We start from the raw sequence: 23,949 nt of genomic DNA on the forward strand, positions 1-23,949 counted from the left end.
CACCTCTGATTTCAATCGCTTCATCTACTCCTTCTGAGGTCCCTGCGTTTTTGTCTGACTATCGGGATGTTTTTGAGGAGCCTAAGCTCAATTCGCTCCCTCCTCATAGGGATTGTGACTGTGCTATAGAATTAATTCCTGGCAGTAAGTTCCCTAAGGATCGTTTATTTAATCTGTCAGTGCCAGAGCATACTGCTATGCGGAATTATATTAAGGAGTCCTTGGAAAAGGGACATATTCGTCCATCTTCGTCCCCTCTGGGAGCAGGTTTTTTTTTTGTGGCTAAAAAAGATGGTTCCCTGAGGCCTTGTATAGATTATCGCCTTCTGAATAAGATTACAGTCAAATATCAGTATCCATTGCCATTATTGACTGATTTGTTTGCTCGCATTAAGGGGGCTAGGTGGTTCACTAAGATAGATCTTCGCGGTGCGTATAATCTTGTGCGGATAAAGCAGGGTGATGAGTGGAAAACCGCATTTAATACGCCTGAGGGCCATTTTGAGTATTTGGTAATGCCTTTTGGACTTTCTAATGCTCCTTCAGTCTTTCAGTCCTTTATGCACAATATTTTCCGTGAATATCTGGATAAGTTTATGATTGTGTATTTGGATGATGTTTTGGTGTTTTCTGATGACTGGGAGTCTCATGTTCTACAGGTCAGGAAGGTGTTTCAAGTCCTGCGGGCCAATTCTCTGTTTGTGAAGGGCTCAAAATGTCTCTTCGGAGTCCAGAAGATTTCTTTTTTGGGGTACATTTTTTCTCCTTCTACTATTGAGATGGATCCCGTCAAGGTTCAGGCGATTTGTGACTGGACACAACCTACATCTGTTAAGAGTCTTCAGAAGTTCTTGGGTTTTGCTAATTTTTATCGTCGGTTCATTACTAATTTTTCCAGTGTTGTTAAACCTTTGACTGATTTGACTAAAAAGGGTGCTGATGTTGCTAATTGGTCTCCTGCGGCTGTGGAGGCCTTTCAGGAACTTAAGCACCGGTTTTCTTCTGCTCCTGTGTTATGTCAACCAGATGTTTCACTTCCTTTTCAGGTTGAGGTTGATGCTTCCGAGATTGGAGCGGGGGCGGTTTTGTCACAGAGAAGTTCCGATGGCTCGGTGATGAAGCCATGTGCGTTCTTTTCTAGAAAATTCTCGCCCGCCGAGCGCAATTATGATGTGGGTAATCGGGAGCTTTTGGCCATGAAGTGGGCATTTGAGGAGTGGCGTCATTGGCTTGAGGGTGCTAGACATCGTGTGGTGGTCTTGACTGATCACAAAAATCTGATTTACCTTGAGTCTGCCAGGCGTCTGAATCCTAGACAGGCTCGTTGGTCGTTGTTTTTTTCTCGTTTCAATTTTGTGGTTTCATACCTGCCAGGTTCAAAGAATGTGAAGGCAGATGCTCTTTCCAGGAGTTTTGTGCCTGACTCTCCTGGAGACTCTGGGCCTACTGGTATCCTTAGGGATGGGGTAATATTGTCCGCCGTCTCCCCAGACTTGCGACGTGCATTGCAGGAGTTTCAGGCGGATAAACCTGATCGTTGTCCACCAGAAAGACTGTTTGTTCCGGATGATTGGACCAGTAGAGTCATCTCCGAGGTCCATTCTTCTGTGTTGGCTGGTCATCCTGGAATATTTGGTACTAGAGACTTGGTGGCCAGGTCTTTTTGGTGGCCTTCCTTGTCAAGGGATGTGCGCACCTTTGTGCAGTCTTGTGAAGTGTGTGCTCGGGCTAAGCCTTGCTGTTCTCGGGCCAGTGGGGTGTTGTTATCCTTGCCTATCCCGAAGAGGCCTTGGACGCACATTTCCATGGATTTTATTTCAGATCTCCCTGTCTCACAGAAAATGTCCGTTATCTGGGTTGTGTGTGACCGCTTTTCTAAGATGGTTCATTTGGTACCCTTGCCTAAGTTGCCTTCCTCCTCTGAGTTGGTCCCTTTATTTTTTCAGAACGTGGTTCGTTTGCATGGGATTCCGGAGAATATCGTTTCTGACAGGGGATCCCAGTTTGTGTCTAGATTTTGGCGGACGTTTTGTGCTAAGATGGGCATTGATTTGTCTTTCTCGTCTGCATTCCATCCTCAGACAAATGGCCAGACGGAGCGAACTAATCAGACCTTGGAAACTTATTTAAGGTGTTTTGTTTCCGCTGATCAAGATGACTGGGTTGCCTTTTTGCCACTGGCCGAATTTGCTCTTAATAATCGGGCTAGTTCTGCTACTTTGGTTTCTCCTTTCTTTTGTAATTCGGGGTTTCATCCTCATTTTTCCTCTGGTCAGGTGAAGCCTTCGGATTGTCCTGGAGTGGACGTGGTGGTGGACAGGCTACATCAGATTTGGAATCAGGTGGTGGACAATTTGAAGTTGTCTCAGGAGAAGGCTCAGCAGTTTGCTAATCGCCGTCGCCGCGTGGGTCCCCGACTTCGTGTTGGGGACTTGGTGTGGTTGTCTTCTCGTTTTGTCCCTATGAAGGTCTCTTCTCCCAAGTTCAAGCCTCGGTTCATCGGTCCTTATAAGATCTTGGAGATTCTTAACCCTGTATCTTTTCGTTTGGATCTCCCAGCATCGTTTGCTATTCATAATGTGTTCCATCGGTCGTTATTGCGGAGGTATGAGGTGCCCGTTGTTCCTTCGGTTGAGCCTCCTGCTCCGGTGCTGGTGGAGGGAGAATTGGAGTATGTTGTTGAGAAGATCTTGGATTCTCGTGTTTCCAGACGTAAACTCCAGTATTTGGTTAAGTGGAAGGGTTATGGTCAGGAGGATAATTCCTGGGTGGTCGCCTCTGATGTTCATGCGACTGATTTGGTCCGCGCCTTCCATAGAGCTCATCCTGATCGCCCTGGGGGTTCTCGTGAGGGTTCGGTGACCCCTCCTCAAGGGGGGGGTACTGTTGTGGATTCTGTTTTTGGGCTCCCTCTGGTGGTTACAACTGGTACTGGGTGACTTTGGTGGGTTGCGGTCTCTGGTTTCCACCTGTCCATCAGAGGCTGGGTGTTTCCTATTTAACCTGGCTTTCCTGTCATTCCCTTGCCGGCTATCAATGTATCAGTGTGTCTCTGATACCTTTGTTACCTGCTTCTAAAGCCTTCAAGACAAGCTAAGTCTGGATTTCCCTGTTTCATGTTTGCTTTCATGTTTTTAGTCCAGCTTGCAGATATGTAATTCTCTGCTGCTGGTTGCTCTAGTGGGCTGAAATTACCACTCATGTACCATGAGTTGGCACATGAGTTTAAGTAATTTCAGGATGGTATTTTGAAGGGTTTTTAAGCTGACCGCGCAGTTCACCTTTTGTATCCTCTGCTATCTAGCTTAAGCGGGCCTCATTTTGCTGAATCTGTTTTCATAACTACGTTTGTGCCTTCCTCTCATTTCACCGTCATTATATGTGGGGGGCTACTATTTCTGTGGGAATATTTCTCTGGAGGCAAGAGAGGTCTATTATTCTTCTGATAGGGGAAGCTAGATCTCCGGCTGGCGCGAGATGTCTAGAGTCCCCCCAGGAACGTTCCCCGGCTGCTGTTAGTTGAGTGTTGAGGTTCAGGGTCGCGGTCAGCTCAGGTTCCATCACCCTAGAGCTCGTCCTGTTTTTGCCCGTGTTATGTTGACAAATTCCCTGCCATTGGGAACATGACAGATATGTATGATGGGTATATGGGCATTAGACTCTGGGATGGAGGAGATGTATAATGGGTATATGGGCATGGGACTATGGGATGGAGGATGTGTGATGGGTATATGAGCACTGGACTATGGGATGGAGGATATGTATGATGGGTATATGTGCATGGGACTATGGGATGGAGGATATGTATGATGGATATATGGGCATGGGACTATGGGATTGAGGATATCTATGATGGGTATATGGGCACTGGACTATGGGATGGAGGATGTGTGATGGGTATATGGGCACTGGACTATGGGACGGAGGATGTGTGATGGGTATATGGGCACTCGACTATGGGATGGAGGATATGTATGATGGGTATATGGGCACTGGACTATGAGATGGAGGATGTGTGATGGGTATATGGGCACTGGACTATGGGACGGAGGATGTGTGATGGGTATATGGGCACTCGACTATGGGATGGAGGATGTGTGATGGGTATATGGGCACTGGACTATGGGATTGAGGATGTATGATGGGTATATGGGCACTGGACTATGGGATTGAAAATGTATGATGGGTATATGGGCACTGGACTATGGGATGGAGGATGTGTGATGGGTATATGGGCACTGGACTATGGGATTGAGGATGTATGATGGGTATATGGGCACTGGACTATGGGATTGAGGATGTATGATGGGTATATGGGCACTGGACTATGGGATGGAGGATGTGTGATGGGTATATGGGCACTGGACTATGGGATTGAGGATGTGTGATGGGTATATGGACAAAGGACTATGGGATGGAGGATGTGTGATATGTATATGGGCACTGGACTATGGGATGGAGGATATGTATGATGGCTATATGTGCACGGGACTATGGGATGGAGGATATGTATGATGGGTATATGGGCACTGGACTATGGGATGTAGGATATGTATGATATGTATATGGGCACTGGACTATGGGATGAGGATATGTATGATGGGTATATGGGCACTGGACTATGGGATGCAGGATGTATGATGATCTTCTGCTTCGACTACTGCAACATCCTTTTCTGTGGCCTCCCTGATAAAACCCTTGCACCTCTCCAGTCCATCCTTAACTCTGCTGCCCGACTAATTCATCTCTCTCCTCGCTACTCCTCTGCTTCTCCCCTCTGCAAATCTCTTCACTGGCTCCCATTCCCTCTTGCCTTGTCCATGTATGGTTTGGTCCAGTAGCCGCCCATTTATCATCAGATTGTCCTGGTTCCTCACTATCTGACTCAGACCTTGTTAATCCAGGTGACATCAGAGCCAGCATGACTCTCTTTGCTCGTGACACTCATGTTTATTGAGGTAGGAACCATAGTGTTATGGACCACTACTGGTATATTATGTCCAACAGGGCAAAGCCAGGATTTGAGCCCCAGTCTCCCACATTGGTGGCTGTGATTTTACTAAACACGGCACATGTATTGCCGGCTTCCATTATATCTTTTACCGAATGTTACCGACTTTTTCCGATCTTGAGAAAAATGCTCGTGTTACTGATCATGAATCCGAATGTACCATATTCGTGCCGAATTTATGTTTGGCGATCGTTTTCCGAACATATTTGCTCATCTCTAATTATTGCCACCACAACCTGCTCCACAAAATAAAAAAACCCCACTCAGTATGGAGGCATTTACAGTCCACCACAACCCCAGTATAATGGCCCCTACCAGCCACACATTCAGTATGAGAGTCCCAACAGCTCTTCTCTTACTGTGATGTCCCCACAATTCCTGATATTTAAAAAAAAAAACAAAAAAACCACACACTACTCAGCCAACCCGGTTCCTGAGGAGCGCTGCTCTGGTCTGTGCGGTGTGAGTACTGAGGCTCCGTACTACAGGTGTGATGTAGTGACGTCATTGTGCCTGCAGTGCACGGAGTCTCAGACTCAGAAGTGAAGGCTGAATGGTGGATCAGGAGCTTTCCACTCCCTGATTCACTAATCTATTCAGCGGTATCACCGTCATGGGAGTGTGGATATCGCTGAAATTGTGATGATGGGAAGGAGAGGGTGACCAATACCACACCCCACCGAGCCCTGTCAATTCATAGGCATCATAGCAACCGAGTGGGCTACCTTTATGGATAATACACTCCTGTCTATCCAACTATCGTATGGTAAATATCTCATAGATCCTGGGTTCATTAGTATTTGCACCAAGAATGAGGCTAAGTGAGTATTTATTAATTGTCGGTGGTCGGAGGTAGTCAGTGAGGTGGATGGTACCATATTGTGCATGTAGGGGCAGTACTGTGGGAACATTAGACAGTGGGGGGATGGCAGTACTGTGGGGACATTATACTGTGTGTGAGGGGGATACCAGTCCTGTGGAGACATTATACTGTGTCTGTGGGAAGCCACTATTGTGAGCACATTATACTGTGTGTGGAGGTATGGCGGTACTATGAGAACATTATACTGTGTGTGGGGGTATGGCGTACTATGAGAACATTATACTGTGTGTGGGGGGTATGGCGGTACTATGAGAACATTATACTGTGTGTGTGGGGGTATGGCGGTACTATGAGAACATTATACTGTGTGTGGGGGTATGGCGGTACTATGAGAACATTATACTGTGTGGGGGTATGGTGGTACTATGAGAACATTATACTGTGTGGGGGTATGGCGGTACTATGAGAACATTATACTGTGTGTGGGGGTATGGTGGTACTATGAGAACATTATACTGTGTGTGAGGGTATGGCGGTACTATGAGAACATTATACTGTGTGTGGGGGTATGGCGGTACTATGAGAACATTATACTGTGTGGGGGTATGGCGGTACTATGAGAACATTATACTGTGTGTGGGGGTATGGCGGTACTATGAGAACATTATACTGTGTGTGGGGGTATGGTGGTACTATGAGAACATTATACTGTGTGTGGGGGTATGGTGGTACTATGAGAACATTATATTGTGTGTGGGGGTATGGCCGTACTATGAGAACATTATACTGTGTGGGGGTATGGCGGTACTATGAGAACATTATACTGTGTGTGGGGGGGTATGGCGGTACTATGAGAACATTATACTGTGTGTGGGGGTATGGCATTATTATGAGAACATTATACTGTGTGTGGGGGTATGCCGGTACTGTGGGAACATTATACTGTGTGGGGGTATGGCGGTACTATGAGAACATTATACTGTGTGTGGGGGTATAGCAGTACTATGAGAACATTATGCTGTGTGTGGGGGTATGGCGGTAATATGAGTACATTATACTGTGTGTGGGGGTATGGCAGTACTATGAGAACATTACACTGTGTGTGGGAGTATGGTGGTACTATGAGAACATTATACTGTGTGTGGGGGTATGGCGGTACTATGAGAACATTATACTGTGTGTGGGGGTATGGCGGTACTGTAGGAACATTATACTGTGTGTGAGGGTATGGCGGTACTATGAGAACAGTATACTGTGTGTGGGGGTATGGCGGTACTATGAGAACAATATACTGTGTGGGGGTATGGTGGTACTGTAGGAACATTATACTGTGTGTGGGGGTATGGCGGTACTATGAGAACATTATACTGTGTGGGGGTATGGCGGTACTATGAGAACATTATACTGTGTGTGGGGGTATGGTGGTACTGTAGGAACATTATACTGTGTGTGGGGGTATGGCGGTACTATGAGAACATTATACTGTGTGTGGGGGTATGGCGGTACTATGAGAACATTATACTGTGTGAGCGCCATCATATATATTACATAAGGGGTGTAATAAGGAGAGTCATAAAAAAGCCTCCTCAGGGCTGTGCTGCATTTGTACAGACTGCTATCTGCCGCCCAGACGGGACCATGTGACACCAATGGGAAGAGGGAGGTTTCCGGAGGGAAGAGTCTAGAGGGTGCACCTGGTCAGGAGACCTTGATGGCGCAGTTACTGATATTATAAAGGCCGGAGCCCCAAAGGCAGAACAGATTTGGCGCCAACAAAGGAAAGGGGTGCGGGGAAGAATCTGAGGTACCAGCTCCTGGTAAAGTGCCCGAAGCAGCTGGGTGTGGGGCAGAACCTGCTTACAGGGCATAATGGGGGCATTACACTGTGTGGGGCCAAGAAAGGGGCCCTGTACTAGGAGAACACTCCGCTCCTCACTTCCTGTCCTCCATAGTTGGCTCGTATGTATCTATTACAGGAAACAGAACAACAACGTTATGGTTCTTATAAAGAGTCTCCTCCGTGCAGAAGGGGTTAATGTCCCCGGCTGCGCTCAGTACTGGGGAATCTCCACATACCTCCACCTGCAGAGCCGCACTCCACAGATATGGCTGCTCTGTGCGCACAGGACCTGTGATGAGGTCACAGGGGAGGAGTCAGGGGTCACGTGATCCGCAGGGAAGACGCTACATGGAGACTTCTCCTCAGTCAGTGACATTCCCGCCATTATTCGCCCTCACTACTGGCACAATCACCTCGCGCCGCCTTTTCTACACAATGTTCTGTGTGGAATGTAACGTGTGACTTCTCTGGAGACAAACATGAGGGAATTATTATTATTACTATTATTATTATTATTATTTATGTAGCACCATTGATTCCATGGTACTGTATATGAGAAGGGGTTACATACAGATTACAGATATCACAGTAAACTAACAATGACGGACTGATACAGGGGTGTGAGGACCCTGCCCTTGCGGGCTTACATTCTACAGGATGGTGGGGAAGGAGACAGTAGGTTGGAGGGTTGCAGCAGCTCCGGTGTTGGTGAGGCGGTAGCTCCGGTAGTAGCTTTCAGAGCACAGTGGCTCCTTCTTCAGGCAAGATTACAGATAGAATAAGAAACAAGCACAACATTTAGAGAATACTACAGCAGGACATTTGTTAGGGGGTGGGAAGTGTGATGAGTCCATAGATAAGCCAAGGTTATTATTATTATTTTTATTATTATTTATTGTTATAGCGCCATTTATTCCATGGCGCTTTACAAGTGAGGAGGGGTATACATAATAACAAGTACAATAATCTTGAACAATACAAGTCATAACTGGTACAGTAGGAGAGAGGACCCTGCCCGCGAAGGCTCACAATCTACAAGGGATGGGTGAGAATACAGTAGGTGAGGGTAGAGCTGGTCATGCAGCGGTTTGGTTGATCGGTGGTTACTGCAGGTTGTAGGCTTGTCGGAAGAGGTGGGTCTTCAGATTCTTTTTGAAGGTTTCGATGGTGGGCGAGAGTCTGATGTGTTGTGGTAGAGGGTTCCAGAGTAGGGGTGATACGCGAGAGAAATCTTGTATGCGATTGTGGGAAGAGGAGATAAGAGGGGAGTAGAGAAGGAGATCTTGTGAGGATCGGAGGTTGCGTGTAGGAAAGTACCGGGAGATGAGGTCGCAGATGTAAGGAGGAGACAGGTTGTGGATGGCTTTGTACGTCATGGTTAGGGTTTTGTACTGGAGTCTCTGGGCAATGGGGAGCCAGTGAAGGGATTGACAGAGGGGAGAGGCCGGAGAATAGCGGGGGGACAGGTGGATTAGTCGGGCAGCAGAGTTTAGAATAGATTGGAGGGGTGCGAGAGTGTTTGAGGGGAGGCCACAGAGCAGAAGGTTGCAGTAGTCAAGGCGAGAGATGATGAGGGCATGGACTAGGGTTTTTGCAGATTTTTGGTTGAGGAATGAACGGATTCGTGCAATATTTTTGAGTTGAAGTCGGCAGGAAGTGGAAAGGGCTTGGATATGTGGTTTGAAGGAGAGATCAGCGTCAAGGATTACCCCGAGGCAGCGAGCTTGTGGGACTGGGGAGAGTGGGCAACCATTTACTGTAATGGATAGGTTCGTTGGGGGGGTCACGTGAGATGGGGGAAAGATGATGAATTCTGTTTTGTCCATGTTAAGTTTCAGAAATCTAGCGGAGAAGAAGGATGAAATAGTGGACAGACATTGAGGGATTCTGGTTAGTAGGGAGGTGATATCTGGTCCAGAGATGTAGATCTGTGTGTCATCAGCATAGAGGTGATACTGAAAGCCATGAGATTCTATGAGCTGTCCCAGGCCAAAGGTGTAAATGGAGAAGAGCAGGGGCCCAAGGACTGAACCTTGTGGGACTCCGACAGATAGGGGGCGAGGTGAGGAGGTGGTGTGTGAGTGGGAGACGCTGAATGTCCGGTCTGTTAGGTATGATGAGATCCAGGATAGGGCCAAGTCTGTGATGCCAAGGGATGAGAGGGTCTGTAATAATAGGGAATGGTCCACTGTGTCAAAGGCAGCCGACAGGTCGAGGAGGAGGAGGACAGAGTAGTGTCGCTTGCTCTTGGCGGTTAAGAGGTCATTGGTGACCTTAGTTAGGGCAGTTTCAGTGGAATGGTGTGACCGGAAGCCAGATTGTAAGCGGTCAAAGAGGGAGCAAGAAGAGAGATGGGAGGACAGTTCAAGGTAGACGTGTTGTTCCAGTAGTTTTGAGGCATAGGGGAGAAGTGATATAGGGCGATAGCTAGATACAGAGGATGGGTCAGGAGAGGGCTTTTTGAGGATAGGTGTGATGGAGGCATGTTTAAAGCTTGAGGGGAAAACACCAGTTGTTAGTGATAGGTTAAAGAGATGGGTTAGGGTTGGGATGAAGATTGTGGTGAGGTTTGGGATGAGGTGGGATGGGAGCGGGTCAAGTGCACAGGTGGTGAGATGCGATCTTGAGAGTAGAGTGGCGAGTTGATCTTCTGTAATGGTGGAGTAGTTGGTTTTGGAGGTGGAGGGTAGGGAAGTTGGGAGGAAGGGCTCTGGGGCTTGTTGACCAAAACTGTCTCTGATGTTATCTGTTGTGAATTTGCTTTTTGCTCCCTCTAGTGGTTACTAGTTTTTTGACTCTGGTTTTTCTGTCATCCCTTTTATCCGCACCTGGGTCGTTAGTTAGGGGTGTTGCTATATAAGCTCCCTGGACCTTCAGTTCAATGCCTGGCAACGTAGTTATCAGAGCTAGTCTGCTGTGCTCTTGTCTACTGATCCTGGTTCCAGTTATATCAGCTAAGTCTGCCTTTTGCTTTTTGCTATTTGTTTTGGTTTTGTATTTTTGTCCAGCTTGTTCCTAATCTATATCCTGACCTTTGCTGGAAGCTTTAGGGGGCTGGTGTTCTCCCCCCGGACCGTTAGACGGTTTGGGGGTTCTTGAATTTCCAGTGTGGATTTTGATAGGGTTTTTGTTGACCATATAAGTTACCTTTCTTTATTCTGCTATCAGTAAGCGGGCCTCTCTGTGCTAAACCTGGTTCATTTCTGTGTTTGTCATTTCCTCTTACCTCACCGTCATTATTTGTGGGGGGCTTCTATCCAGCTTTGGGGTCCCCTTCTCTGGAGGCAAGAAAGGTCTTTGTTTTCCTCTACTAGGGGTAGCTAGATTCTCCGGCTGGCGCGTGTCATCTAGAATCAACGTAGGAATGATCCCCGGCTACTTCTAGTGTTGGCGTTAGGAGTAGATATATGGTCAACCCAGTTACCACTGCCCTATGAGCTGGATTTTTGTATTCTGCAGACTTCCACGTTCCTCTGAGACCCTCGCCATTGGGGTCATAACAGTTATCAATCTTCTGCTTGAAGAATGAGGCAAAGTCTTCAGCAGAGATAAGTGGGGAGAGTGGAGGTGCTGGGGGACGGAGGAGAGAATTGAAGGTGTTGAATAACTGTTTAGGGTTGTGAGACAGGGAGGATATGAGAGATGAGAAGTAGGTTTGTTTAGCTGTGGCGAGTGCGGTCTTGAAAGTAGTGAGGGACTGTTTGAATGCGATTAAGTGGTCGTTGGAGTGGGATCTTTTCCATCTGCGCTCAGCAGCCCTGGAAGCTCGCCTCAGTTCCTTGGTCAGGCTGGTGTGCCAGGGCTGTCTGTTGATTTTGCGAGCTTTGGTATGTGTAAGTGGGGCAGCAGATTCCAAAGCTACAGCTATTGTGGTGTTATATAGAGCGGCAGCGTCATCCGCATTGTGTATGGAACTTATGTCAGTGAGAGGTAGGAGGGATTCAGAGAATGAATGTAGGTCAAGATGTTTAAGATTTCTGCGAGGGTGTGAAAGTTTGTGGGGTGGGGACTCTAGACATGGAGTGGAGAGAGATGAGAATGTGAGAAGGTTGTGGTCAGAGAGAGGAAGAGGTGAGTTAGAGAGGTTAGATAGGGAGCAGAGGCGGGTGAAGATGAGGTCCAGTGTGTGACCATCTTTGTGAGTGGCTGCAGAAGACCATTGAGTGAGGCCGAAGGAGGAAGAGAGAGATAGAAGTTTAGTGGCAGCTGAGAGGGAAGTGTCAATGGAGATGTTAAAATCGCCCATGATGATAGTGGGGATGTCTGCAGAAAGGAAATGAAGTAGCCAGGTGGTGAAGTGGTCAAAGAAGATGGTGGCTGGCCCTGGGGGGCGGTAAATGACAGCCAGTTGGAGGTTGGAGGGGGAGTAGATGCGCACAGAGTGCACCTCAAAGGAAGGGAGGGTAACAGAGGGTGGCAGTGGGATTGGGGTGAAGGAGCAGTTATCTGACAGGAGAAAACCAACTCCTCCGCCATGCTTGCTGCTGGGGCGGGGTGTGTGAGAAAGGTGGAAGCCACCGTAAGAGAGTGCAGCAGGAGAGGCTGTGTCAGAAGGGGTGAGCCAGGTTTCGGTGATGGCGAGGAAGGAAAGTTTGGTAGTAACAAAGAGATCATGGATGTAGGAAAGCTTGTTACAGACAGAGCGAGCGTTCCACAGAGCTCCTGTTAGTGGGACTGGGGAAGCGGGGGCTGGGCGAATGGGTATAAGGTTAGAGAGGTTACGGAAGTTTGTGATGGAGCGTGGATGGGAGGTAGAAATGACTGTGGGAATGTGGTGAGGAGGACCAGGATTTGGAGAGATATCACCAGCAGTGAGAAGGAGCAGAGAAAGTGTTAGCAGGTGGGAGCAGGAGAGGGCATGAGGGGGCTGTCTGTGTTTTGAGACAGAGGATTGTATGTTAAGGAACAGTTCTGAGGAGGAAGTGAGATGGATGGGGAGGATTGAAGAGGAGATGAACAGTTCCTTACTTGGTGTGGGGATTGGGGGAGGTAGCAGAAAGTGAAAGATTATAGGGGTAAAAGTGACAACAAACAGAAACATTGTTTGCAGTGTCAGGCCAGTTACCTTCAGTTCCCTTCTTTTTCAATTCAGGTTTTAATTCTAATGTAATCCACACTTTTAGAACACACTTCTAGAAATCACACTGCAGACTAAAGTCTAGCAGACTTGTGCTATGCAATATATGGAAAACTAAGTGCGTTCAGGTGTGGAGCAGAGAGGAGTGGTCTCTGTTCATCTTGGTCAGAGAATTGAGAGTGGACCAGATGCATACAATCAAGACTAAGTAAACAATGTCATAAATAACACAGGGCAAGCTGGGGTTAGCTGAAAGGCATACCATATGAAAGCAAAGAGCAGGGAAGTCTATGTGCAAAGCTGGGTGATGTACTATGTGCACTTGACAGACAGCAGGAGAGCTGGGTGGATGAACATACCATCACAATGCTAGGAGCAGAGGAAAGTCTATGTGCAAAGCTGGGTGATGTACTATGTGCACTTCACAGACAGACAGCAGGAGAGCTGGGTGGATGAACATACCATCACAATGCTAGGAGCAGAGGAAAGTCTATGTGCAAAGCTGGGTGATGTACTATGTGCACTTCATGTAGGGGAGCTGGATGAACATACCATATGAAAGCAAAGAGCAGAGGGAAGTCTGTGTGCAAAGCTGGGTGATGTATTATGTGCACTTCATGTAGGGGAGCTGGATGAACATACCATATGAAAGCAAAGAGCAGAGGGAAGTCTGTGTGCAAAGCTGGGTGATGTACTATGTGCACTTCATGTAGGGGAGCTGGATGAACATACCATATGAAAGCAAAGAGCAGAGGGAAGTCTGTGTGCAAAGCTGGGTGATGTATTATGTGCACTTCATAGGAGAGCTGGATGAACATACCATATGAAAGCAAAGAGCAGAGGGAAGTCTGTGTGCAAAGCTGGGTGATGTATTATGTGCACTTCATGTAGGGGAGCTGGATGAACATACCATATGAAAGCAAAGAGCAGAGGGAAGTCTGTGTGCAAAGCTGGGTGATGTATTATGTGCACTTCATGTAGGGGAGCTGGATGAACATACCATATGAAAGCAAAGAGCAGAGGGAAGTCTGTGTGCAAAGCTGGGTGATGTATTATGTGCACTTCATGTAGGGGAGCTGGATGAACATACCATATGAAAGCAAAGAGCAGAGGGAAGTCTGTGTGCAAAGCTGGGTGATGTATTATGTGCACTTCATGTAGGAGAGCTGGATGAACATACCATATGAAAGCAAAGAGCAGAGGGAAGTCTGTGTGCAAAGCTGGGTGATGTATTATGTGCACTTCATGTAGGGGAGCTGGATGAACATACCATATGAAAGCAAAGAGCAGAGGGAAGTCTGTGTGCAAAGCTGGGTGATGTATTATGTGCACTTCATGTAGGGGAGCTGGATGAACATACCATATGAAAGCAAAGAGCAGAGGAAAGTCTGTGTGCAAAGCTGGGTGATGTATTATGTGCACTTCATGTAGGGGAGCTGGATGAACATACCATATGAAAGCAAAGAGCAGAGGGAAGTCTGTGTGCAAAGCTGGGTGATGTATTATGTGCACTTCATGTAGGGGAGCTGGATGAACATACCATATGAAAGCAAAGAGCAGAGGGAAGTCTGTGTGCAAAGCTGGGTGATGTATTATGTGCACTTCATGTAGGAGAGCTGGATGAACATACCTGTTGGAAGAATAGAGATGCTTGTTAGAGTGCGATGGTGGCAGGTAGCAGGGCACAGTCTGTATACATCTTTCAGGTTTTAATTCTAATGTAATCCACACTTTTAGGGTACTGTCACACAGTACCATTTTGATCGCTACGATGGCACGATCCGTGACGTCGCAGCGATCGTATGATTATCGCTCCAGCGTCGTAGACTGCGGTCACACGTTGCAATCACGGCGCTGGAGCGATGCCGAAGTCCCCGGTAACCAGGGTAAACATCGGGTAACTAAGCGCAGGGCCGCGCTTAGTAACCCGATGTTTACCGTGGTTACCAGCGTAAAAGTAAAAAAAAACAAACAGTACATACTTACATTCTGGTGTCTGTCCCCGGCGTTCTGCTTCTCTCCACTGTGTAAGCGCCATAGCCGGCAAGCACAGCGGTGACGTCAGACGTCACCGCTGTGCTCGCTTTCCGGCTGGCAGACGCTCACACAGTGGAGAGAAGCTGAGACGCCGGGGACAGACACCGGAATGTGAGTATGTACTGTTTGTTTTTTTTTTACTTTTACGCTGGTAACCACAGTAAACATCGGGTTACTAAGCGCGGCCCTGCGCTTAGTTACCCGATGTTTACCCTGGTTACAAGCGAACACATCGCTGGATCGCTGTCACACACAACGATCCAGCGATGTCAGCGGGTGATCAAGCGACGAAAGAAAGTTCCACACGATCTGCTACGACGTACGATTCTCAGCAGGATCCCTGATCGCTGCTGCGTGTCAGACACTGCGATATCGTAACGATATCGCTAGAACGTCACGAATCGTACCGTCGTAGCGATCAAAATGGTACTGTGTGACAGTACCCTTAGAACACACTTCTAGAAATCACACTGCAGACTGGTAATCATATTAGGCATTTTCTTACAAATGGACCACAGGGATAGACAAATTTGGGAATACAAACTAATGAATATGTTTATATATACAGTATATTTAACACCTGGATTTATGAGTCACTACATGGACACAAGTCACACTTCCACCAGACGGACTCCAGATAACTAAGAACATTATTCCCACCGCCTCTCCATCTGTAAGAAAATGCCTAATTAGATTACCTTGGCTTATCTATGGACTCATCACACTTCCCACCCCCTAACAAATGTCCTGCTGTAGTATTCTCTAAATGTTGTGCTTGTTTCTTAAGGTACCGTCACACTCAGCAACTTTGCAAAGAGAACGACAACGATCCGTGACGTTGCAGCGTCCTGGATAGCGATCTCATTGTGTTTGACACGCAGCAGCGATCTGGATCCCGCTGTGCCATCGCTGGTCGGAGCTAGAAGTCCAGAACTTTATTTCGTCACCAGGTCGGCGTGTATCATCATGTTTGACATCAAAAGCAACGACACTAACAATGGATGTAATGGAGCTAACAACCAGCGAGAACGAGAAGTGAGTCGCCGTTACGTCACTGGATCGCTCCTGTATCGTTCTGGAGTTGCTGTGTTTGACGTCTCTACAGCAACCTAAACAGCGACGCTCCAGCGATCTAGTTTAGGTCGGCTCGTTGTCTATATCGCCGCAGCGTCGCTGAGTGTGACGGTACCTTTATTAATCCATTTGTAATCTTGCCTGAAGAAGGAGCCATTGTGCTCTGAAAGCTGCAAACACATTATTTTCTGGTTAGCCAATATAGGTATCACTCCTAGAATACTTCTGTCATCATTGGGCAGAAAAGTATTCACATCGATTTTTCTGGCTAACACGGTACCACAATACAATTTGTTATTGTACATCATGATAATGGAAGATACCCCAATGTACCGATCACAGATGGATTTGAAAAACCTCCTGAAGAAACTGGCACAAATGAACAGCGACATTCTCTTTCTATCGAGATGCAAGAAGGAAAACCTAATCCCGAAAGTCCTCATGATAAGGAATCCAACAAAGTATACCTACAATACCCATTTTTCACAGAAACTTTGCTACAGATCATCTGAGAGACTGCGGAATCATCTAATTGGATTTTTCTACCACAAGAAGAGGGCCATCCATAAAGAGATAAATTACCTACAGGACCGACTACAAGGACTGGGTTCTTGTCTAATCAAAGAGACATTGCTGGATTTCTACAACAGTTTACAACATCACCTCATTATCAATAAGAACAAGAAACTGGACAGACTCGGGAAGAAAGCAGGTCACAATGTAGCTGAAGGTAAGCCCAATTTACAGAATCATTTTAATCCATCGTCCTCTGTTGTAAACCTCTCACAATATGAGCCAAGCACAGGAGAAATGCATGTTCTATCAAAGGGACTAACCTTCTGTCCTACCAAACAGCTGGATACGGCTCAGTTCTGTAGTGATATCGAGGAATTCTTCCGCAGATTGCGACTCAAAGAATTCTTTTATAACCATGCAGATATCACATCACAAGACAAAGTGACCGACAGAGCAAAAAAGAAAAAGAGGACAAACTGGACCCCCCCAACCTGGGCACAACCAAACGCTGGATCACTGTTTCCGTAAAAAGATAAATCTGACATTTTGGACAGACACCATAAAGTGCCACAAACTATCACTATGGAGGAAAGAAAAGCCATACAATCCTTAAGAGACAATAACAATATCATCATCAAACCAGGAGACAAAGGAGGAGCTGTAGTCATAATGAACACGATAGATTACATCCAGGAAGCAAACAGACAACTCTTGAATATAAAATACTACACTCCACTGCAGGGAGATCCGACCAAAAAATACACAGAGGAACTAACACATATCAGCAATGGATTTGATTCCACTTCATCCTCACTGCTGGAACTAATACCAGACAATCCCCGAACCGGTACCTTCTACATGTTGCCTAAAATACATAAAGAAGGTAATCCTGGGAGGCCTATCATCTCTGGTATTGGGACTTTAACTGAGAAGATCTCAGGCTGGGTGGAGAACATTCTGAAACCCTTGGTGAGGCGCACACCCAGCTATATCCAGGACACCACGGATATTCTTTGCAAATTGTCAGCGCTGGGCCCACTTCCAGAGGACACTCTACTAGCCGCCATGGATGTAGAGTCTGTCTATTCCAACATTCCTCATGAGGATGGAATTGCAGCATGTAAATATTTCCTTCAAAAGAACAATCTAGCCACAGAACCAACACTGCAATTTATCAGGTTTGTGCTCCATCACAACTATTTTTCTTTTGGGAACAATTTATACCAACAGTGTAAGGACAGCGCCATGGGAAGCAAAATGTCCCGACAATATGCTAATTTATTTATGGCGAAACTAGAGGAAGATTTTTAGTCATCTTCTCTGTTAAACCTTTTGCATACTTCCTCTACATTGATGATCTGCTAATAATATGGACAGGCTCAAAAGATAATCTACTCACCTTCCACAATAACTTCAACAAGTTCCACCCAACCATCAAGCTCTCCCTCAACTTTTCAAAGACCCAAATACATTTTCTGGACATGACCATATACATCAAGGACAATGCCATACAGAGATCCATTTACCACAAGCCCACCGGACGTCCGACTTATCTTAGATGGAACAGCTTTCATCCAAGACACACAAAAAAATCCATCATCTACAGTCAAGCTCTGAGGTATATTCGGACCTGTTCAGACAGCAAAGACAGGGAACTACAGCTGCGATCACTGAGGAATACATTCCTACAACAAGGATACCATCCACTGGTAATAGATGAGCAGAACCACAGGGCCACAAGGATCCCAAGAAACAGACTCCTGGATTACATCCTGAGAGAGGATAACAACAGGGCACCTCTTGTGGTCACATATAACCCCCATATGAGCATCCTAAGGAAGATTGGTGCTGATCTCCAACCCATATTCCACAGAGACCACAAATTGAAAGACCTATTCCCAGAACTACCACTTCTCTCCTATAAACAGCCCCCTAACGTAAGGAATCTCCTTGTCAGAAGTGTCCTCTCATCACCATCAGTGACTGGCACATTCCCCTGTAACAATAAAAAATGCAAAACGTGTGCCCACATATTACCAACAGATATAGTCTGTGTACCAAACACAAATCAGGACTATAAGGTCACGGGTTCTTCTCATGGACATCCTCCAACGTGGTGTGCATGATACAGTGTACGAGGTGCCTTGGAAGTATTTATATTGGGGAAAACATGGTAAAAATAAAAACTAGGATGAACCTACACAGACACACAATCAGGAATGAGATGGACACGCCTGTGGGAAAACATTTCTCTGGACCTGGACACAGTATGACAGATTTAAAAGTAATACTAAAAGGTAATTTTAAGGGCCACAGGGAAAGAAAAATGTAGGAATACAAACTAATGAATATGTTCAATTCGTTTACACTAGGACTCAATTTAACACCTGGATTTATGAGTCACTACATGGACACAATTCACACCTCCACTGGATGGACTCAGTATAACTAGGAACATTATTCCCACCGCCTCTCCCTCTGTACGAAAATGCCTAATTAGATTACCTTGGCTTATCTATGGACTCATCACACTTCCCACTCCCTAAAGGTACCGTCTCACTATACGATTTACCAACGATCACGACCTGCGATACGACCTGGCCGTGATCGTTGGTAAGTCGTTGTGTGGTCGCTGGGGAGCTGTCACACAGACCGCTCTCCAGCGACCAACGATGCCGAGGTTCGCTGGTAACCAGGGTAAACATCGGGTTACTAAGCGCAGGGCCGCGCTTAGTAACCCGATGTTTACCCTGGTTACCAGCGTAAAAGTAAAAAAAAAAAAAACAGCACATACTCACCATCTGATGTCCGTCAGGTCCCTTGCCGTCTGCTTCCTGCTCTGACTGAGCGCCGCCGTACAGTGAGAGCACAGCACAGCAGTGACGTCACCGCTGTGATCTGCTCTCACTTTCCGGACGGCAGACAGTCAGAGCGGGAAGCGGACGGCAAGGGACCTGACGGACATCAGATGGTGAGTATGTACGGTTTTTTTTTTTTTTACTTTTACGCTGGTAACCAGGGTAAACATCGGGTTACTAAGCGCGGCCCTGCGCTTAGTAACCCGATGTTTACCCTGGTTACAAGCGAACGCATCGCTGGATCGCTGTCACACACAACGATCCAGCGATGACAGCGGGAGATCCAGCGACGAAAGAAAGTTTCAAACGATGTGCTACGACGTACGATTCTCAGCAGGGTGTCTGATCGCAGTAGCGTGTCAGACACTGCGAGATCGTAACGATATCGCTAGAACGTCACGAATCGTGCCGTCGTAGCGATAAAAATGCCACTGTGTGACGGTACCCTAACAAATGTCCTGCTGTACTATTCTTTAAATATTGTGCTTGTCTCTTATTAATCTATTTGTAATCTTGCCTGAAGAAGGAGCCGCTGTGCTCTGAAAGCTGCAAACATACTATTTTCTGGTTAGCCAATAAAGGTATCACTCCTAGAATACTTCTGTCATCATTGGGCAGAAAAGTATTCACATCAATTAGTATTAGCAATTTGAACTGGATACGCTGAGGGAATGGGAGCCAGTGAAGAGATTTGCAGAGGGGGGAAGCGGAGGAGTAGCAAGGAGAGAGATGAATTAGTCGGCAGCAGAGTTAACCCCTTTCTGACATTAGACGTACTATCCCGTCGAGGTGGGGTGGGCCCGTATGACCACCGACGGGATAGTACGTCATAACGATCGCGGACGGGTGTCAGCTGAGTATCGCAGATGACATCCAGCACTATGTGCCAGGAGTGGTCACGGACCGCCCCCGGCACATTAACCCCCGACACACTGCGATCAAACATGATTGCATTGTTCCGGCGGTTTAGGGAAGCATCGCACAGGGAAGGGGCTCCCTGCGGGCTTCCCTGAGACCCCCGGAGCAACGAGATGTGATCGCGTTGCTCTGAGGGTCTTTTACCTCCTCCTCCCTGCAGCAGGCCTGGAGCCAAAATGGCCACGGCATTCGGGTCCTGCAGGGAGGTGGCTTCACAGCGCCTGCTCAGAGCAGGCGCCGGGAAGCCTCCAGGAGCTGTGCATGTCAGATCGCCGATCTGACACAGTGCACAGCAAAGTGTCAGATCAGCAATCTTACACTATAATATGATGCCACCCCTGGAGCAATGTTATAGTGTAAAAAAAAAAATATTCACATGTGTAAAAAAAATAAAAAAAATCCCCCCAAAAATAAAAAAAATATATATATATATTGTTCCTATAAATACATTTCTTTATCTAAATTAAAAAAACAATAAAAGTACACATATTTAGTATCACCGCGCCCGTAACGACCTGACCTATAAAACTGTCCCACTAGTTAACCCCTTCAGTGAACACCGTAAAAAAAAAGAGGCAAAAGACAACGCTTTATTATCATACTGCCAAGCAAAAAGTGGAATAACTCGATCAAAAAGACAGATATAAATAAACATGGACTGCTGAAAACGTCATCTTGTCCCGCAAAAAATGAGCCACCATACAGCGTCATCAAAGAAAAACTAAAAAAGTTATAGTCCTCAGAATAAAGCGATGCAAAAAAATTTTTTTTTTCTATAAAATAGTTTTTATCGTATAAAAGCGCCAAAACATAAAAAATGATATAAATGAGGTATCGCTGTAATCGTACTGACCCAAAGAATAAAACTGCTTTATCAATTTTACCAAACGTGGAATGGTATAAACGCCTCTCCCAAAAGAAATTCATGAATAGATGGTTTTTGGTCATTCTGCCTCACAAAAATCGGAATAATAAGCGATCAAAAAAAGTCACGTGCCCGAAAATGACACCAATAAAAACGTTGGGATGGGTTGGGGTTAGGGTTAGGGGTGTGTCAGGGTTAGGGGTGTGGTTAGGGTTACCGTTGGGATTAGGGTTAGGGATGTGTTTGGATTAGGGTTTCAGTTATAATTGGGGGTTTCCACTGTTTAGGCACATCAGGGGCTCTCCAAACGTGACATGGCGTCCGATCTCAATTCCAGCCAATTCTGTGTTAAAAAAGTAAAACAGTGCTCCTTCACTTCCGAGCTTTCCCGTGCGCCCAAACAGGGGTTTACCCCCACATATGGGGTATCAGCGTACTCGGGACAAATTGGACAACAACTTTTGGGGTCCAATTTCTCCTGTTACCCTTGTGAAAATACAAAACTGGGGGCTAAAAAATCATTTTTGTGAAAAAAAGGATGTTTTTATTTTCACGGCTCTGCGTTATAAACTGTATTGAAACACTTGGGGGTTCAAAGTTCTTACAACACAACTAGATAAGTTCCTTGGGGGTTCTAGTTTCCAATATGGGGTCACTTGTGGGGGGTTTCTACTGTTTAAGTACATTAGGGGCTCTGCAAACGCAATGTGACGCCTGCAGACCAATCCATTTAAGTCTGCATTCCAAATGACGCTTCTTCCCTTCCGAGCTCTGCCATGCGCTCAAACGGTGGTTCCCCCCCACATATGGGGTATCAGCGTACTCAGTTGAAACTAGACCACAAAATTTGTTGTCCAATTTGTCCTGTTACTCTTGGAAAAATACAAAACTGGGGCTAAAAAATAATTTTTGTAAAAAAAAGATTTTTTATTTTCACGGCTCTGCGTTATAAACTGCAGTGAAACACTTGGGGGTTCAAAGCTCACAAAACATCTAGATAAGTTCCTTAGGGGGTCTACTTTCCAAATTGGTGTCACTTGTGGGGGGGTTTCAATGTTTAGGCACATCAGGGCTCGCCAAACGCAACATGGCGTCCCATCTCAATTCCTGTCAATTTTGCATTGAAAAGTCAAATGGCGCTCCTTCCCTTCCGAGCTCTGCCATGCGCCCAAACAATGGTTTACACCCACATATGGGGTATCGGCGTACTCAGGACAAATTGTACAACAACTTTTGTGGTCCATTTTCTCCTGTTACCCTTGGTAAAATAAAACAAATTGGAGCTGAAGTAAATTTTTGTGAAAAAAAGTTAAATGTTCATTTTTATTTACACATTCCCAAAATTCCTGTGAAACACCTGAAGGGTTAATAAACTTCTTGAATGTGGTTTTGAGCACCTTGAGAGGGTGCAGTTTTTAGAAAATACCCAAGTGTGACACCATTCTATCATATATACCCCTCCAAATGACTTCAAATGAGATGTGGTCCTTAAAAAAAAAACAGGTGTTGTAAAAATGAGAAATTGCTGGTCAACTTTTAACCCTTATAACTCCCTAACAAAAAAAAATTTTGGTTCCAAAATTGTGCTGATGTAAATTAGACATGTTGGAAATGTTACTTATTAAGTATTTTGAGTGACATATCTCTGTGATTTCATTGCATAAATATTCAAAGTTGGAAAATTGCGAAATTTTCAAAATTTTTGCCAAATTTTGTTTTTTTTTCACAGATAAACTCAGGTAATATCAAAGAATTTTTACCACTATCATGAAGTACAATATGTCTCGAGAAAACAGTGTCAGAATAACCGGGATCCGTTGAAGTGTTCCAGAGTTATAACCTCATAAACGGACAGTGGTCAGAATTGTAAAAATTGGCCCGGTCATTAACGTGCAAACCACCCTTGGGGGTAAAGGGGTTAATGATGGACTGGAGAGGTGCAAGGGTGTTATGTTAGCTGGGAGGCCATAGAAAAGGATGTTGCAGTAGTTGAAGCGGGAGATCATCACACATCCTGCATTCCATAGTCTAGTGAGTAGTGACCATATACATATCATACATATCCTCCATCCCATAGCCCAGTGCCCATATACCCATCACACATCCTCCATCCCATAGTCCCATGCCCATAGACCCATCACACATCCTCCATCCCATAGTCCCATGCCCATAGACCCATCACACATCCTCCATCCCATAGTCCAGTGCCCATATACCCATCATACATATCCTCCATCCCAAAGTTCCATGCCCTTATACCCATCACACAAATCTTCCATCCCATAGCAGTGTTAAGGATGGACTGGAGAGACGCAAGGGTGTTAGCAGGGAGGCCACAGAAAAGGATGTTGCAGTAGTCAGGGCGGGAAATGATGAGGGCATGCACAAGCATTTTAGTAGATTGAAGGTTGAGGAAAGGACGGATTCTGGAGATATTTTTGAGCTGGAGGTGACTGGAAGTGGAAAGAGCTTGGATGTGCAGTTTGAAGGAAAGGGCAGAGTCAAAGGTTACTCCGAGGCAGCGGACTTCTGGTACGGGGAAAAGCATGATGTCGTTAATTGCGATAGATAGGTCAGGTAAGGAAGATCTATGAGCTGGAGGAAAGATGATGAGTTCAGATTTGTCTACATTGAGTTTGAGGAAGCGAGAGGAGAAGAAGGAGGATATGGCTGATAGACACTCCGGGATTCTGCACAGTAGGGAGGTGATGTCTGGGCCAGAAAGGTAGATCTGAGCATAAAAGTGGTACTGGAATCCATGAGACTTTATGAGTTGTCCAGACCAAATGTATAGATTGAGAAGAGTAGGGGTTCTAGAACAGAGCCTTGGGGGACTCCAACAGAGAGAGAGTGGAATGAGGAGGTAGAGTGGGAGTGGGAAAATGCTGAATGTGCGGTTGGAAAGGTATGAGGAGATCAAGGATAGGGCA

The 23,949-nt window shown here is 46.0% G+C and overlaps 2 protein-coding genes across 2 annotated transcripts in view; one reads left to right on the plus strand and one right to left on the minus strand.

The window, feature by feature from the left end:
• The window catches only part of LOC143766966 (uncharacterized), a 49,444-nt gene extending 41,390 nt beyond the window's left edge, over positions 1-8,054 (minus strand). The window contains exon 1 of the mRNA XM_077254991.1: positions 7,911-8,054. The gene's annotated coding sequence lies outside the window, so the exon portion shown is untranslated. The remainder of the gene's footprint in view (positions 1-7,910) is intronic.
• The window catches only part of LOC143766963 (uncharacterized), a 283,831-nt gene that overhangs the window by 166,886 nt on the left and 92,996 nt on the right, over positions 1-23,949 (plus strand). The gene's annotated exons all lie outside the window — the stretch shown is intronic.

Source organism: Ranitomeya variabilis, chromosome 4 (assembly GCF_051348905.1).
Source record: "Ranitomeya variabilis isolate aRanVar5 chromosome 4, aRanVar5.hap1, whole genome shotgun sequence".
Lineage (NCBI taxonomy): Eukaryota > Metazoa > Chordata > Amphibia > Anura > Dendrobatidae > Ranitomeya > Ranitomeya variabilis.